This window comes from Vombatus ursinus, unplaced genomic scaffold, assembly GCF_900497805.2.
Source record: "Vombatus ursinus unplaced genomic scaffold, bare-nosed wombat genome assembly UNPS02014809.1, whole genome shotgun sequence".
In the NCBI taxonomy this organism is placed as follows: Eukaryota; Metazoa; Chordata; class Mammalia; order Diprotodontia; family Vombatidae; genus Vombatus; species Vombatus ursinus.
In genome coordinates this window covers 2,934,925-2,954,262 of record NW_020954587.1, presented here as the reverse complement: position 1 = coordinate 2,954,262, position 19,338 = coordinate 2,934,925, and the positions used below count along the sequence as shown (strand labels likewise).

General features: G+C 38.6%; 1 protein-coding gene across 3 annotated transcripts in view; it reads right to left on the bottom strand.

Annotated features, from left to right (window-relative positions):
* XK (X-linked Kx blood group) overlaps positions 1-19,338 on the bottom strand; it is a 55,301-nt gene that overhangs the window by 5,120 nt on the left and 30,843 nt on the right. The gene's annotated exons all lie outside the window — the stretch shown is intronic.

Genomic DNA, 19,338 nt, shown 5'->3' with positions numbered 1-19,338 from the left:
GTCCTGCCTGGTAGGGAAGGAGACTGTTTGTTGTGAGCACTAGGCTAAGAAAGATCATGGCCTAAGGAAGACGGGTTCTTTTTCCCCTCCAGGTTTGGATGTGGCAGCAATGGCTGCAGTGGCATCCTCCCAACACACAAACTGCAACAAAGAAAGACGGGCAGCAGTGATGAGAAAGGACAGGGAGGGGAGAGAGAGAGAGAGACAGAGAGAGAGAGAAAGAAAGACGGGGAAGGGTAAGGAGTGTGGGAAGGGAGGGATGGGAGAGGTGGGGAGAAAAGGAGAAAGAGAAACAGAGAGAAGAGAGAAGGAGAAAGAGAGAGAAAGGGAGAAAGTAAGAGAAAAGGAGGGAGAGTGGTGGGGAGAGAGAGAGAGAGAGAGAGAGGGAGAGAGAGAGAGAGAATCTACTCCCATCCCTCCCTCAAGTGAAGTAGGTGGCATTGACCAGATGCAGTCATCATTGACCCTGTGAAACATACCTCTTCTATGAACTCCTTCCTAGCACACTCATTGTCTCTTTCATTTACCTAACACTTACACACTGACTAGCACTGTTATGTACTATAACTGAAATACCCATGGCTTGCCTCCTTCATTTGACTCTTATTTCTGTTAGCTCCCTAATCAATGAGAGTCATAGATATATCTACTACCAGAGTAAAACAGCCAGTGTAACTAAATGTTCTTCAGTCATGGGTTTTACCTCAAATACTAATAGCACACTTGATGTGGAAGCAGAAAACATAATTTGGGGGAAGAAAGAATGTTTAGTTATGAATCAAGACAGGAACAGAACATTGGGTTCCATCGCTAACTCATTCGTTTGACTTTGGTCCTTTAGACCTCACCGTTGTGGACACAGAAAGCTGGTTCATCATCCTGCAAGATCACATCAGCCTTGGTACTCACATCCCAAAAGTACTTTCTGCCCCTGGGACTCTTCGTATTGGAAGGCAGAGTGGAGAGCTCTTCCCAGAACCTCCATTTAAGGAGGGTGCCCAGGCCAGCCATCTCATTTTCCAGCCAGCTGCACTCCTTAACAGCAGGTTGCTGGCACAGTGGATAGAGTGTCTGTCCTAGAGTCAGGAAGATTCATCTTCCTGAGTTCAAATCTGGCCTCAGGCACTTACTGGCTGTGTGACCCTGGGTAAGTCATTTAACCCTGTCACTTCCCTCATCTGTAAAATGAGCTGGAGAAGGAAATAGCAAACTAATCCAGTATCTTTGCCAAAACAAACAAACAAAAAACAAACAAAAAAAACTCCACACACCAAATGGGTCACAAAAAGTCAGATACACTGAACAATAACAACATTGTGTTCACCCCTCCCTCCAGCTTTCTTTTCTTCTCCCATTAGATTGTAAGCTCCTTGAAGGCAGGGACTGCCTTTCTTTTTTGTATTTGCATTCCCAGCACTTAGCACAGTGCCTGGTATAAAGTAGACACTTAATAAATATTTATTAACTAATTGACTTAGTAGTTTTAGCCAGTAATTTCATCATCTATAAAAATGGTGATTTTAACACTTGTTCTTGTCACATTTTAGCCCTATGATAAGGCAATCCAACTTGCTATTCTTTTAGGATACATGTGAAGCTATAGTTGCTTTTATATATTCAGAAGTTATAAGAGAATCTTCATTTGGGGATATGGAGAATGGGTTTCAAGACTTGTGATTATATCAGTGTAGGTAACTCCTTCTTGGAAAACTCCCTTCCTTGATGCAGAATCTTCATTATGTGGACACACAACTCCAACAATTTTAGTTATTGAAAAAAAAGTGAAAATCTAAATCTTATGTTTTATTAGGTACAAGCAGCAACTTCTGCTAATGTTTTTTTTAAATTATTTTAATGCAAACAGCATTTAGCAGTAGAAAAAGAGACAATATGGCATAGTAGAAAGGTCTCCCAGTCAGGAGGCCTCAGTTCAAAATCTTGCTCTGAAACTAGCTGTGTGATCATGTCAAGTCAACAACTTCTTTGAGCCATAGTGTCCTCATTCATAAAATTGGGAGAATAAAACTCTCATACTACCCACTTTATATTATTTATAAGAAAGTGCTTTGTAAAGTGCTATTAAGTGAGTTATTATGTAAAAGGAGTGGAATGGTCATAATATTCAGAAGGTTTAAACACAATCATAATAGCAGCTTTATTTTAAATAAATAGTTCTCTCAAACTATAAATTTAAAATTATCAACATTTTTCTCTGTGAATTAGACTGGGGTAGCTATTTCATATACTACAGCATTAGCAAAATTATTTTATATTTGTCTACAGGTAATTTACTGTGCTTTTTGATGAAGTATTTTTAGCACTTGTATTTTTTTCTACTGTTAGTAAAAAGTAAACCATGATTATTTACCATGCAGATGGAAAGCAGAGATGGCATTCCAGGCTTAGAGAACGTTGGGAACAATGCTATGGAGGTGGAGCAATATGGGACATGTATGAGGGTCAATGAATAATTCACTTTGACTGGAGCACAGCATACATGGAATGAGCATTTATTAAGTACCTACTATATACATATCAGGCACTTATGCTAAGTGCATTACAATTATCATATCATTTATCCTCACAACAATCCTGGGAGGTAGGTGCAATTATTATCCTCATTTTACAGTTGAGAAAATGGAGGCAGATAGAGGTTAAGTGACTTGCCCAGCTCACCCAGCCAGTAAGTGTCTAGGGCTGGATTTGAACTCAGGTTTTCCTGACTGCCCACCAAGCACCCTATCCAATGTGCCACCTAGTGGAATAGTGTGAGATAAAGCAGAAGAGAAGGGCAATTAAAAATTGTAGAAGTCTTTGAATGCCAAAAGTTTCTCCTTCTTTCTTTTCTCACTATTTCTAGTATCCTGCCTAGGGCCCCTATCCTATGACCTTGTCTCAGTGCCGTGAATATAGTAGGTGCTTAATAAATACTTGTTGACTAACTGACCGTTAGTTCAGCTGGGACAAGATCAGGGTTAAGAAACTTTATTGAAGAATTAAGGGAAAGAATAACAATAGCATAAAGTACGAAGCTTAAAGTTCATAGAACCGTATCTTCTTCCTTTTTTTTGCTACCTGACGCGACACTGCCTTGACTAAGCCTCTTCTCTTGATCTTCTCCTTTGCTTTGTATGGCCTTCAGTGCCTAGAAGAGTGCCTTCTATACAAGAGGAGCTCAATCAATGCTTGCTGAATGAATAGAATTTGTTTAGAAAGAATAGTAAACTAACACCACATGATTATATTTCCCCACACTTGCTTCCTGAGTTTCCCTTGAAAAATGAACTAATCAAATCTCATCACAGGAAGGCAAAAAAGTCATGTCCTTTCACCCATATAATTGAATTTGTTTTGGAAACACTTTTATTGCCTCGTATTGACCAAATGCCGAATAATAATTTAATATGGCAAGAACTCAGTGCTTCTGGAAATCGCAGCTGAAAAATTAAATTTTCTATAAATGTAGTCAGGAAGAAATATTTACACCAAGATCACATCCAATTATTCAATAATATGTTATTTTTCAAAGACAATAACACAAATCTTCTAATTGCAGAAAACCCTTTTAAACATCAGGAAGCCTATCAAAGAATTTATAGCATTGCAGTAAATATTTCCTTCTCATCCTCGCTTCCTTTCCTTCCTTTCCCCAGGATGCAGTGTGGTATAAAAGTGGAAAAAAGTGCTGGATCTGAAGTCAAAGACCTGGGTTCAAATCCTAGCTCTGGCTTTTAAAAAGTGTGACCTTAGGAAACTCTATTTCTCTGGGCCCAAGTTTCCTCATCTGCAAAAGAGGGGTTTGGTATAGGGTAGTAGTTATCAAATTATGGTCCAAGGACCCCTGATCCTTTCAGGAGGTCCATGAAGCCGACTATTTTCATAATAATGCTAAGATGTTTCAGTTTCTATATGGTAAATTTCATGCATAGACACACATTAACAAAATATCTTTAGGGTTCTCAATAGTTTTTAAGAGTGTAAAGGGGTCATAAGACCAAAAAGTTTCAGAACCACTGGTCTAGCTGAACTAAGTTGCTATTATTGGTTGATCATGTTCAACTCTTTGTGAGCCCATTTGGGGTTTTTTCTTGGCAAAGATACTGGAGTGGTTAGCCATTTCCTTCTCCAGCTCATTTTACAGATGAGGAAACTGAGGCAAATAGGATTAAGTGACTTGCCCAGGGTCACACAGCTAATAAGTGTCTGAGGCCAGAATTGAAATCAGATCTTCCTGACTCTAGGTCTAATCATCTATCCACTGCACTACCTAGCTGGCCCCTGACTCAGAATTATTAGGACAGATATCATGGCTCTATGCTTTACAGAGGATCCAAAATTTCATGCTGAAAGGAACCTTAAAGACCAGCCAGTCCAACCCCTTGTCCAAGTACTGGGTCAATATTTGGTGAGATGGATTCCCCAAGGGTTCAAATATGAAAATCCAGTTAATAAAAAAAAAATTTCAAATGCTCCCAGGTTAAAAAAAGAAAGCAACTCTCTAAGGAAATGAAAAAACATTTCACAAGAAGATTAAAAGCAGGTAAAAGCCAAAGGTAAGGAGATTAAAAGTAATGAGCAAGAAGTTCTCTGGGGCCTCAAGAGTTGTCTGCTGCAGGTTTAAGACTGTCCAAAAGGACCCATGCCATATCCCTATCAATCTACCTGGGAGGAAAATTCATTCAATCTGCTCCAGGTCTGGTCCTTAACTTTTACACTCACAACAATCCTGGCTGTGTTGTGGGATTGTGAGGAATTAACTCAAGCTTCCCCAGTTCCACTATAATCCTGGCCCACAACACTACTCATTTTACAAGTGAAATAACTGGGGTCCTGGGAGTTTATGACCTTGCATGCCCAGGGTTATACTAGTGGTTGAGTAACAGAGACAGGATTTAAATCCAGGTGCTCTGACTCAAATCCAGTGCCCTTTGCGATGCACCACACTGCCTACCTCAAGCTGTCATTGTCATTGCATTGACTTAATGTTTATTAGGCACCAGGTACTCTGCTCTCTAAAGGCATCTTCTCCTGTCCCAGATATATTCTGTTTTCTTGAATGAAGAATCATTTCTAAGGTTTTTTCCAACTCAAAAATTCCTTGAGCCTATATCTTTACAATTTCATCACACAATAATAATTAGTCCCATGTTTCACAGGCGCAAGATTATGCAGCAGTTTGGCCTCAGGTCTTATACTTCAAAGTACCTTCATATTTTGCCCTTTACATAGTAGAGGTGAGGAATAATCAGGAAAATGCCAAGCGCCAAGCACTAACCCTACCTTGCTCCCAGTTCCAATGAACTATCTTGGGGTTCCTTTTTTTAAATTGTGATCTCTTATTTGGTTCTTTTAAAAAGAAAATAGGTTGTTATCATATGGCCACCTTTGGTAGGTATGGCTGACGTTTCAGGATTTTCGGTGTCTGTTTGGTTTTGGGGGGTTAAGAGTAGTTAAAAAGAAGACCGATAATCACCAGGATGAGTTGACACCCTCCTCCCTCCCCTCCATCCTTACTATAAGGAAGGTGGCAGGCAGACTGCTCTGATGGACTCCGCAGTGCTGCAGTCCAGAAGATGTGGTTAATAAAAGGAAGATGAGAATTGATAAACCAGAAGGGGGGGAGCAGCAGGTACTTAAAATTCCACCCAATGTTATTGGATTGCCCTCAAAGAAATCAATAACTCACTGAGACCTACTGGGGAATTAGCACCCAAGCTGAGGTTTGGGCCTCCTAACCTAGAGGTTCTTTACCTTTTTTGTGTCATGGATGCCTTTGGAAGGCTGGGGAAACCTATGGACCCCTTATCGAAATATTTGTTTCTAACATCTACAACTGTAGGAAATGATAAATTTCATTTAGAAGTTAGTAAAAATAAAGATGTATTGTTTTTTTTTTACCATCCAAGTTCACAGTCCCCTGAAATCTATCCAAAAGCCCCTCTGTAGACTCCAGGTTAAGAGCCCCTGCTCTGAGCCATGCAATGCTTGGGGGGGGGGGGGTGGAGATGCTGATAAAAGATCAGATGCAATGAACCAAAAATGATGCCACTCAGGAAAAATGAGCTGATGAAGCAAACAGGCATCAATGCTTGATCACAGAAATGCCTTGGCTTCCTAAAGCAACACCCTTTCACCCACACCACGCATACAAACACATACTTAAAATAATCAATAAAAATGCTTTTCCTTAAAACCTAGAATATTCTTCTTTAACTAATTTAGTAATTAGGCAAATCAAGAATAAAGCCAATGTATAGTTAGTAGGGATGTATATATACATTTCTGTCTATATGTATAAATAATACACAGCATCCTATGTATGAATGTACTCAATAACTTCGAACTTCACTAAGACTTTTGGGACACCTTTCTGATATTTAAATGGCAATCAGTTAGAAGCAACTGTTTTCTATGATAAATACTAGATAACTCTCTTGTTAGGGGAAGACTTGTTAGGGGAATCACAGATTCCCTGGGGAGTTGTACAATGGTTAAGGGTTTTCAGACTAGAAATCTTAGTAACAAGGTGAGGGGCTCTAATTAAAAAAAAACAAAACTGTAAGACAATGCTACTAGGGTCTAGTTCTGAAGGCTATATCAACACAAAAGAAGAGAGAAGTACTAAGGAGTAGCAGGATGACTCAGGTGTAGGATTAAATAATAATAATATAGTCTTAATACACACTGAAGAACTCTTAGTCCTGACATGGGACAGGTCTTTCTGGTTCCACTACTGGTCTTGACTGCTTGGTTTCTCTAATTATAAAATGCTCCACCTGGTCTTACTGATTCTTAGGAATCTTGGTGAAGAAAGATGGGAGAGTATGCTAGATTGTTCAATGATGAGTAAGGAGTAAATCTGAAGAGGAGGAGGAGGAGGAGGAGGAGAAGCTGCTAACATCTACATTGCATCTTAAGGTTTACCATGTACTTCATAAATATCTCATTTTATTCTCACAATAACCCTAGAAGGCAGGTGCTATTATCACCTCCATTTTAGAGATGAGGGCACTGAGGCAGATGGTGATTAAGTGACTTGCCTAGGGTCTCAAACTACTATCTGAAGTCATATTTGAACTCATGTCTCCTTGATGTTAGGTCCAGAGCTCTTTTAAATTTAATTATACCAGGGGCAGGTAGGTGGCGCAGTGAATAAAGCACCGGCCCTGGATTCAGGAGGACCTGAGTTCAAATCCAGCCTCAGACACATAACACTTACTAGCTGTGTGACCCTGGGCAAGTAACTTAACCCCATTGCCTAGCCAAAAAAAAAAAAACAAAACAAAACTCAGAAAGTAAATTTAATTATACCAAAGTATTACTATGCAAGGGGAAACTCAGACTCAGAGCTCCAGAGCCCTGTTTGGAGGTGTGGCAGAGTGGAGTGTATATGGTTAGATGGTTTTACAAATGGATTGTGAATACACTTAGGGACTGTACCACTGGTCACGAACTCAATGTAATGAAAAGTATGGCGCTGAGGTAAAAATCCATTCTGAATGAAAAGCCCAGACAATGCAGAAAGGGTGTTGCTTTGTATGCATGTTTCCAGATAGGAGCGATGTTGGTGAAGAAAGGCAACTGTACATGCTAGACTGGCTTCTACAATAAAATACCTGCCAACCCCACTGTGAGGACTTAAGTAGTCTTCTTGCGTCATGAATCAAAAGAAGCCTGGGATGCCCAACTCTCTTAAGTTAGGAACCTGCTATAATGTTCCGTTTTCCATCAGTGGGGAGTTTGATTATGAACCAGTTGCCAATTTCCTATGTATTCTCCCCAGCATAAGTCATCACCAGATCCCAAATCATGATCCACACAGCAGGTACGGGCTCCTGGCTCCTGACTCCCTTTACTTAATGTTTGACCCTGCTTGACCTGGAGAAGAATTCTATTTTTTAAAAAAACAGGCTTTGCTGATTTGGGTGCCAAAGAACCTGACCTATACCTATTCTCCCTGACTGCTACTGGTATTGTAACTATATCCCCTCAATAAAGTTTGTTTATTTTACTTTATCTCTGCAAGTTCTTGTCTCCTGTTGTGTTCTGCCGTGGAGTGATTCTCTCCTCATGCCATCCCCTGCAACATAAGTGGTACCTGAGAGAGTACTGCCATACCTTCCATGTTCTTCCATCGCCACACATTCCCTGGAATCCCAAACCTCACTCAAGCTACATCAAGACATCCGCTTGGTATACTAGACATTCATGTCTGGCAAGACAGCAGAGTGGTCATTTTCCACTTAACTTTCTTATCTAAAAATTGTAGATGAGGAAAATATATGGCAAAGGAAGGAAATTTATAGTAATTAAAGATGATTTCACAAAATAAGAAGACAGGGACTCATTGCAGAAGGTTAAAACCTCATGAAATAACACTGGAAAACTTGAGTATGCAATGTTTTAACCACCCTCCCTACCCCTAGTCCACCTTAGGCCAGTTGTAAGCAGCCTCATAAGATTTTACTTCAGAGTTCACCTGAGGTGGCCCCTGCCTGGTTTACTCAAGTCACTGACTCAGTCTGAAGACTGTCAAACCCTATAGGGGTTGGAGAAAAAAATTATTCTTTCCATCCACATGAAATAAAGGCAGTGTAAGAAGGTATACAGGGGTTCGATAGAGATCGTGCAATATGGAGATGGCTGTAAGGAAAGGGGCTTCCATGCCTTACAGAAACATAATAAAAAAGATTAGGCAGAGTCAGTCCATTACTCATGAGAAGGAACTCATCCAGGCCCAGCCATGACACTTCTCAGCTCATGTAGGCTCAGATGTCAGGTAGGAAATAAAGGTATTTAAGTGGCAGAGTAGATAAAAGTGTTGGACCTAGAGTCAGGAAGACATGAGTTCATATCTGGCCTCTAAATATTCACTAACAGTGTAACCCGCAAGTCACTTAACTACTGTCTGATTCAATTCACTCATTTGTAAAATAAGAAGGTAGGTATCACCTACATCCCAGAGTAGGTGATAATGATAAAATGAGGATAAAATGAAATAATATTTGTAAAGTGCTTAGTGAACTTTAAATCAGTATGCAAATGCCAGCTATTATTGTTAATATTATTTTTGTTATTATTATTAGCAGTGGAAGACAACTGAGTGAAAAAGTATAAAGCTGATTCTTTTTTTTTTTTTTTTGTGAGGAATTCAGGGTTAAGTGACTTGCCCAGAGTCACACAGCTAGTGAGTGTTATGTGTCTGAGGCCATATTTGAACTCAGGTCCTCCTGACTCCAGGGCCAGTGGGCTACCTTGCTGCCCCTAAAGCTCATTCTTAACATTGTGTCCATGAACTTGTTTTTCAAAAAATATTTTGGCAATTTCAATACAAAATTTCAATTTCAACATAAAATTTCAATATAATTTATTTCATTTGTAATCCTTTATATTTTATTTTATGCATTTAAAAAAATAATTCTGAGAAAGGATGGACAGCCTTCATCAGGCTATCAAAGGAATCCATGACATGAAAAAGGTTAAGAACACCTGGTGTAGAGAGAAACCAGAGACAAGCTACTGGGAACTTCAAGAGAGAAAGGCAGGGTCTCAGTCTATAACCAAAAACACCAACAATGAGACTAAAAGACAGAGGGAAAAATTAAAGCCCCATACTTGGAACTCCAAAGTAAATAGTGCTACATTTCAGAATTTCAATATAAAACAACAAATTTTTGTGAGTAGTGACCTTTTGCTATGAAAGAACACCAATGTTAATAACCCAGGGTCATTCCATAGATTAAAAAAAAATCATAGGAAAAAATGGAACATTCTATTTTAAAACCAAGAAGTTCAAGATGCAATGCAAAATCAAGCATAAAAAATTAACCCTAATTACCAAGGGCAAGGGGAAGGAAGACATAGCTTTCAAAAAAAGCAAAAATAGCAAAAGCAAGTAAACATAGCATTCAACTTATGAACACTTCAAACCAGAAATACAAGAATGATAAGTGCAATTATCAAGACTAAGTAATTAAATTAATTCTTTTCAAATTCTAGGCTATTTTTTTTAAAAAATTAGATCAAAGGGTAAAAGAAAAAGAAAGAACAAAGAAAGAGCAAAGAGATCTTAGGTGGTAAACATTTAAGGGATGTTAAAACATTGCGAAGGGAAGTAGATTAATGTTTCACTGAATGAATCCCACACTCCTCTATAAATCAATCCTTTTCATGGGTTGAGGGAGGGGGATAGTGAAAAGACACTTAATGGGGAAAAGCAGTGCAAGAGACAGAAGGAAGATGGGGATGCACCTTTACCCAGTATGGATATAAGCAAAGAAGAAAAAATAATTTATTAAATCTCTCAACAAGCTGGGGGCAAGCATGAGAAAATGGGTATGGATCAATAGAGAGAATTGTCAGGGATGAAACTGATAGTGCAAAGGATTAAAGAATGTCCCTACAGGGTGGGTAGGGTAAAAAAATGATACCAAGTTCTTCTAAGGAGAATATACATCAACATGCTTTGAATTCGTGCCATAAAAGATGCTAAAGTAGTCCAAGATACTGTTAGAGTTAACACTGAAGATGTCTTTGCCTATAGTCTTTTATGCTGGATGTTACCTAATAGAGTATGAATCACAAGTAAAATTTTAAGGAACCTTAGAGACAATCTGGAAATATAATAACTGGCTTTTTAGCTCGAAGGAATCTTAAAGCTATAATGACTTCATTTTATAAGTGAGAAACCTGAGGCTCATAGTGGCTAAGTGACTAGTCCAAGGTTACACTCCCTAGGAGATTCATATCAATGACATGAAGAGTCCTCTGAATCCTTCCATTCCAAACACTACCAGACATATTCTTTATTTCACAGAAAGCCAATCAAATGTATATGACTGGTATTCAGGAGTAGCTAGTGCTTTAAGATCTGCTTCACAAATGTTTTCTTATCTGATCCTTACAACCAACCTTGTGAAATAATACTCCCACTTCACAGCTGAGAAAATGTAGGCTGACTTGCCCAGAGTCACACAGTTAATGAGAAAAATTATTATTTTCTTGTTATGTTAATAATCAATTTATACACACACACACAAACACACACATGATCCAAAGATCCTTTCTTTTTACTTTTTCATTCAAATTCCAGTCTCTCAAGGACATTTCTGATCTTACCCCAAAATTCACCCCACCCAGACCATCTTATCTAGGTGGAATTCTTACTGTAACCTCACCATTGTTCAACTCCGGACTAGGTGGGTAATAGATTCTTTTGTATAGATTGCTGAAGGTGGAATGATCTGGGGGAGGGCTGACGTGATCAAAGTCACATACCCCAGCCCTTCATTAGAAAAAGGCCACCTCTCATTATAATATTCATTTTCTTATTAGTTGTTAACCAATCAAAGTTAATTTTCACCCTCAGGGAAAACCCCTTTTCCACAGGCATTTAAACATTTAGAAACTTCCATGCAGGTTCTTTGGTTACCAAGAGAACCACTAACCTCAATTTATTGGTTATTTGCTAGCCTAATTAATAAACTGATTACTAATTACCCAGAAATTCTCTCTCTCTTGCGGACTTTTCTTTCATCTCACTAGTAAGCTGAGGCAGAATCCAAATTCAGGTTTTCCTAACTGTGCCACCTAGCAGCCTCTAATTAGTATTAAGATAACAAAATTCTTGGCTAGGTGGCACAGCGGAAAGAGCACTGGGCCTGGAGTCAGGTAGACTCATCTTTGTAAGTTCATATCAGGCCTCAGACACTAGCTTTGTGACCCTGGGCAAGTCACTTAACCCTGTTTGCCTCAGTTTCCTCATCTGTAAAATAAGCTGGAGAAGGAAATGGGAAACCACTCCTAGTGGAGGTGAATGAATTCCAGTTGAGCTATTTAAAATCCTAAAAGATGATGCTGTAAAGTGCTACACTCAATAGGCCAAGAAATTTGGAAAACTCAATAGTGGCCACTGAATTGGAAGAGATCAGCTTATGTCCCAGTCCTAAAGAAGGGCAATGCCAAAAAATGTTCAAATTACCAAACTGGTGTGCCCATTTCACATGCCAGCAAGGTTATACTTAAGATTCTGCAGGCTAGGTTTCAGGGCTACTTGAATGGATAATTGACGGAAGAGCAGGTTGGTTTTCAAAGCATCAGAGGAGCTAAAGACCAATTTGCCAACAATTCCAGAAAAAAATCTGCTTCTGCTTCATTGACTACACTAAAGCCTTTGACTGAATGGATCACAACAAAATGTGGCAAGTCGTCAAAGAGATGAGAGTACCAGATCATCTTTCTTATCTCTTGAGGAATCTGTATGTGGGTCTAGAAGCAACAGTTAGAACAGAATGGGAGCAACCAATTGGTTTAAGAAAGCCTTTTGATGAGGGTAAAAGGGGAGAGTGTAACAGCTGGATTGAAACTTAACATCAAAAACACTAAGATCTCGGCAGTTCCATCATTTCCTGGCAAAAAGAGGGAGAAGAAATGGTAGCAGTGTCAAATTTTATATTTTTGGGCTCAAAGATCACTTCAGACAGTGACTATAACCATGAAATTAAAAGATGGTTACTCCTTGGAAGGAAAGGTATGGCAAATCTGGACAGAACAACAAAAAGCAGAGACAAAAAAAAAGCAGAAATATCACCTTGACTACAAAGTTCTGTATAATCAAAGCCATGGTTTTTCCAGTAGCAATGCATAGCTGTGAGAGTTGGACTATAAGCAAAACTGCCACAGAATCGGCACTTTCAGATTGTAGTGCTGGAGAAGACTTTTGGGAGTCCCTTGGATAGCAAGAAGTCAAATCAGTCAATACTTAAAGATATCAATTCAGGCTATTAACTGGAAGGACAAATACTGAAGCTGGAACTTAAATGTTTTGGTCACATAATGAGAAGATGTGACTCATTGGAAAAGACCCTCTTGTTGAGAAAGATTGAAAACAAAAGGAAAAGGGGACAGCAGAAGATGAGAGGAATAGATGGCATCATAAAAAAGTGAATATGAACTTGGACAGACTTTGAGAGACAGTGGAAGGCAGAAAGGCCTGGTGTGTTGTGGTCCATGGGTCATAAAGAGTCAGACATCACTGAATGATTGAAAAACAACAAAACAAAATTCTCTCACAGAATAAAAATGTCTGGGATGGTTAAAGATGACCAATGTGTTTCCTGGCAAGAATGAAGCTAGAGTAATACTTTGATTAATCTGAACCCAGATAGCCAGAACCATCCAGTAGCCCTGCTCCACAAAAGTGGAGTTTTCTTCTAAAAAGAAGATGAAAATGAGAAAACAATCGAAAAGAGGTATTCATTCAAACAAACAAAACCCTTGTATGACCTACATTGAAGTTTATATACATTTGACCTAATTTCTTGCAATGCTTTTTGGAGCTCCAAAGCACCACTCAGTAAGAAAAAAAAAATCGCTTCACTAAATAGTATCATTGAAACCTGAACGAAGTTCTCAAAAGACAGTAGTTTAAGATTTAAGGCTTACTTAAGGCTACTCCCGAGCCCAATAATAATTACCAACCAGAACAATCATAATTCCACTTTTTAAAAATTTAAAATCACTTAGAAATACTTTTAAATATGAAGAAATAGTTCCTTTCCCATTCTCTTCCTCATCACAAGTCAATATTTTCCTTCCTTGCCTTTGGTATTCAAGCCCTAGATAGTGTAACAGTCACACTGGTGCACAGTTATAAGTGATGAAGATATCTGCAGACCCAAAGTGAAAGTAGCCTGAAATTCAATGACCTGAAACCCAGGAGGCTAAGAGTGTAGATGAAAAAATTTCCAATCTTCCTTTTCCCAGCAGCACGGCAAGGGCCAAACTTGCCCTTTAAAAATGCTTTGAATTTGCTTTTAACATTTTCCCTGGAGCATATTCAATCTCACCCTGCCCACTACCGCCAAATAAGCAATAGGTCTCTTGTAGCATAATTAGAAATGCTATAAATAACTTCCAATTTTAAAATAAGTATTCTAAAATAATAAGAATAAGCTTCTCTCTGAATAAGCCAATTCTGTTCTCTAAACTTTCTCTCTGATATTTCTATGTGCAGAAAATCTGCCAGATCAGCCTGGACAAAAAAAGGATGTGAAAATCAACAAATAAATGCTATGACAACATAGAAATGGCAGCAGATTTTCCTCCAGCCTCATCCTCCATATATGCCCATCTATATATCTCCAGCTGTCTTCCAGGCACCCACTTCCCTGGCATCATGGAATACCTGTGCCAGGTGAGAATAGACAAATTAAGGATGTTATTACTAGGGACTGAAAATTCCCAGGAAACTTATCTGATGTAGTCATGGTTGTGATGTAAAAGAAGAATCTACATTTTGTGGGCATGGAAAAGTTATTGGTCCTAACGTTCAGAGCTTTTTAACTCAAAAATTGTGGAAATTCCAAACACAGACAAATTTTTTCTTACATACTTCAGTGCCTAGGACAGAATCTCTTATTGTTCAGTCATGTCTGACTCCTTGTGATCCCCTTGGGGTTTTCTTAGCAGAGATACTGGAGTGGTTTGCCATTTCCTTCTCCAGCTCATTTTACAGATGAAGAAACTGGGGCAAACAAGGTTTAGATGACTTGCCCAGTACTAGCTGTACTACCACACAGCTAATATGTCTGAGTAAATGTCTGAGGTTAGGTCTTCCCGACTCCAGGACAAGTGCTTTCTCCACTGTGCCACCTAGCTGCCCATAATGATTCCTAAAAGACAGTTCCCTAAATATTATTGATGATTTGATCAATTAATCTGTAGTGACAGCAAAGGTGGTTAGAAGATGAGTCTGCCATATGCTTATTGAAATAATAGTTTATTTGGGACTCCACTTTTGAGGAACAGGGCTACTGGATGGTTCTGGCTATTTGGGTTCAGATTAATCAAAGTATTACTCTAGCTTCATTCTTGCCAGGAAACACATTGGTCATCTTTAACCATCCCAGACATTTTTATTCTGTGAGAGACTTTTGTTTTGTTGTTTTTCAATCATTCAGTGATGTCTGACTCTTTATGACCCACGGACCACAACACACCAGGCCTTTCTGCCTTCCACTGTCTCTCAAAGTCTGTCCAAATTCATATTCACTTTTTTTTATGATGCTATCTATCCCTCTCATCCTCTGCTGTCCCCTTTTCCTTTTGTTTTCAATCTTTCTCAACAAGAGGGTCTTTTCCAATGAGTCACATCTTCTCATTATGTGACCAAAACATTTAAGTTCCAGCTTCAGTATTTGTCCTTCCAGTTAATAGCCTGAATTGATATCTTTAAGTATAAATATAAGATTTTATTTAATGACTCAGGCACAAACTTAGTCATCCATGACAACTGGGCATTCTGGAGTTTTCAATGATCTCTAATTTTCATTTAACTAGAAATTCAAAGAGGCGTACCCTTAGACCCTAATGAATGATCTTATTTTATTTTCCACAAAACTCTGTAAGGAATTATGAGCAATTAAAACAATTCCCTTTTTATAGATTAGAAAACTAAAGCACACAGAGATTTTAATAATTTGCCTGTGGTTACAGAATAATTTAGTTCCAAAGTTAGGACTAGAATCAAAGTCTCCTAACCCCTAAACAAATCTTCCCTCAAAAATGTATGTGTGTGTGTGTGGGGGGGGTGTTATTAACTAAGAAACACAGGGCTTGGGGTTAAAGAAAAGATGGATCTTTCACAGACCTGACATAATTTGCAACCTATTATAATTTAGATTAAATTCTATACAACATTGCATTAATTTATGATTGTACATGGCTATTCCTTATCCACTGCAGATAACAAGGAGCTCTTAAATTCCTGAAACCTTCTTGGCCCTAGAATTGTTTAATTTGGTCTTAGACACCAATTGGCTCACTGGACAATGGAATAGCTGTAGAGGAAACAGTCAGCTCAGCCTAAAAATTCTAGAGCCTTTCTCTTCTAACCTTAATCTCTTCTGCACTGCTAAGCCATAAAATGACCCACCCCTGGAGGATCAAATCATCTAGGGACATCTTTCCCAGGAACTTTCTTTAATGTCCTTCCTGCTGTATTGACCTCACGTGGGCTCATCTCCAGTCCTGACTCTTTGAAGCTTGGATAATGAGATTCTTAGATGAGACTCTCCAAAGGTCTGATCCATGTTGCAACACTGGAGCTACTAAGAGAACTCCAGCCATGCATCACAGCATCAGCCCTGCAGGGACAGTGCTTTGTGTTCCAAGGTTTGCTGGGATAGAAGGCACTGTCCCACAATCAGAGAGGATCTTTTCAAAAGTATTTGACAAGCCAAATAAGTAGGAACAGTAGGAGATCTTTTTCCAGGTGGCTTGTCCTCAGCCCTAATTCATTAAGAATCACATCAGGTGAGTAAATTATACTCAGGTATAGTAACAAGCAGTTGGACAAACAAGAAACATGGATATAGCCTGCTGTCAGCAGAGGAATTTTTAAAAAGTTCGTCTATACCATCTGTCATCTTTGAATACATATTCTCTTCCATTTCAAGCACACCATCTATTTCACTAATTACGTTCCTTCCTGCAGCTCATGGAGGTAAGTTAAGAGAATTTCACTTTTTTCTTTTACTTTTTTTTAACCACAGGGAAATACAGGGTTTCGTGGTTCATAGGTCAGAAAAGTGTCATAGACAAAATGAATCATGGTTTCAGCACACCGTTTTGACAGAATCTTTCATGATATTTTTGTGGACAAGGCGAGTATGTGTGGGTGAGATGAAAGTCAACTAGTTGAATTTACCTGACATAACTTATAGCTCACTACATTATGGTTTAGATTAGATCCTGTACAATATTCAGCTGACTAGATAACCCTTCCCAAAAAGTTTTTATTTTATTTTATTTAATGTTGTATTCCGAAATTAAAGATTAAAAAGGGAGTATTTTTACATATACAGCAGATTGTGGTTGCGGTCTGTGCTTTGTTCTAGAAGAGGACCATGACATGAGGGAGATGATGACAGGACCTGCAATTGAGTTTGATTTGAGTGAGGGAGGGCAGTGCAAAGTCATCAGCCTCACTTTCTGCTCCACAGCCATCTGGGTACAGTGGCCGGATATAGATCAGGACGAGTAGAGATAGCCCAGGATGCAATGGGAGACCCTGGCCTTTTTAAGCTAAGGTCTTTTCAGGTCTCACTTTGAGTGAGACAACACCCATTCAGTGAATAGGCCTCTTTAAGAAGTGAGTCAAGGGATGGCCTCTTTCATAAAAAAAATCAAACTGGGAAGGGAAAACCCTGAGGGTTGCTGGCTAAAAGAGAAACAGTTACTATTTACATTCACTCTGAGCAAGGACGGCCCAAAATACAACCATTAAGTGTGCTTGGGAAGGAACCTATTGTTGTCCAGTCAATAAGATAGAGATAGAATTGGGTTTAAGGCATGTCTTTGAGAAAGAAATCTAGCCAGTAAACCCCAATTTAATAGGTAGCTTTTGGCTATCAAAATTTATTTTCCTTTGGGCAGAACACCCTCAGGTAAGAAAAGAGGAGAGAAGAAGGGAAGAGAGAAGAGGAGAGGGGAGGGAAGGCGAGGGGAGGGGAGAGGAGGCGGAGAGGCTGAGATGCCCAACTGGAACTGGCCCACTGGGTCCCCATTCAGGCAGCTCGGAGTGCTCACAGGTGGTGGTTTGTCCTTCATTCTCACAGGACCATGACATCAGAATGCAAAAAGGGAATCACATAGAGAACTGTGAATCTCTATTTCATACTACTTTTTTAAAAGTGTTTAATAATTTCCATATATTACTTTCAAAACTGTCCTACTTGTTTTTGCTTCCTAATGAATTTTCTTCTATTCTTTTCTGTGCATTAGAAAATGTTTTAATGTCTCTCTTTTTCAGGCCCTCCCTCTCCTCCAATACCCCATCAACTAAAAATTTAGAGAAAAAAAAAGTTTGCAACAAATAAGCATACTCAAGTGAAAAGAATTCACACGGTGGTCATGTCCAAAAATGTGTGACTCTCTGCACCTTGAGTCTATAACATTTCTGTCAGTAGGTTAGTTATAATGCTTACTCCCTTTCCTTCCTTTTCCCCACTCCACCCCTGTTTTTGATCAATGGATTATCAGCCTGAGTGACCTTTTGCATGAAGTGCCAAAGGGCTCTATCTTTGGTTAGCCCTTTCAAAACTTTTAAAAATGACTTGAAGACATAAATGGCAAATTTATAGAAGTCATGAACTGGGATGAGAGCTAATATAACAAATGATAGACAGATTGCATGCCATCTTGGGGGGGGAGGTGGGGAAGGGGGTGGAAAAAATTTAAAACTTAAAAGCTTATGGAAGTGATTGTTGAAAACTAAAAATAAATAAATAAGCTAAAATTAAAATACATATATATAACTGTAATATAATATATTATAACATATAATATAATATAATATATATATATACATATATATGTATATATCCTGATACTTAAAAGAAAAAAAGCCAGATGATAGAATCAGTATTCAAAATTATACTAATAAACTATAACTGGGCTGAAACCATCTATATGAAACCCAGCATAGTTACTGTAAATGTAAAGACCCAAATTAAGATTTAAAAAAAATCAATTTTATAAATGCAGTTTGGGAGAGACCTGGTAGTTCATGCAAAGATAGTCCAGAGATTGAAGTTGACATCTTTATTAATAGGAGATATCAGTGATATCAGGCAGCTAACAAAAGAAACATGACTGTACTTCAACACTGTATACTATTTCCCATCAATACAGGTCATAAGTCTCCTGTTCATTGGTAGATGGTCTTCAGGAATTGCTGAGAATGAAAAATGCATTATCTTGTGATCAACCTATTAAGGAATCTCTACTACATCATCACTACATACATAATCAAACTCTTTCCAACTTGTTAAGACCTGTCACAGCATTTGTTCCACGGACATTGTCTTTGAGAACCCAGCAGCATTTCCACACAAAAATGAGCTATCAGAAAAGGATTTTGTTGAAGAAAGAATTTTCTGTGGTATTAGAAGTATTATGTCTTATTTATAGGTGGTAAGTCCCACTCTGTTCTGACTTCCCTGGTCAGAAAATATTGGAATACTTTGAAAGACTTAACTGTTCTCAGTAATACAATGATCCAAGACAATCCCAAAGGACTCATGATGAAAAATGCTGTCTGCCTGCAGAGAAAGAACTGATGGTGTTTGAATACAGACCAAAGCATACTTCCTTCCTTCCTTCTGTCCCTCTTTCCTTCCTTCCTTCTGTCTTTCCTTCCTTTCTTCTTTTCTTTCTTTTGAGCTTTCTTCCACACAATGACTAATATGGAAATATGTTTTACATGATTACGTGTATAACCTATATCAGACTACTTATTGCCTCAGGGAGGGAGAAAACTTGGAACTCAAAATTTTA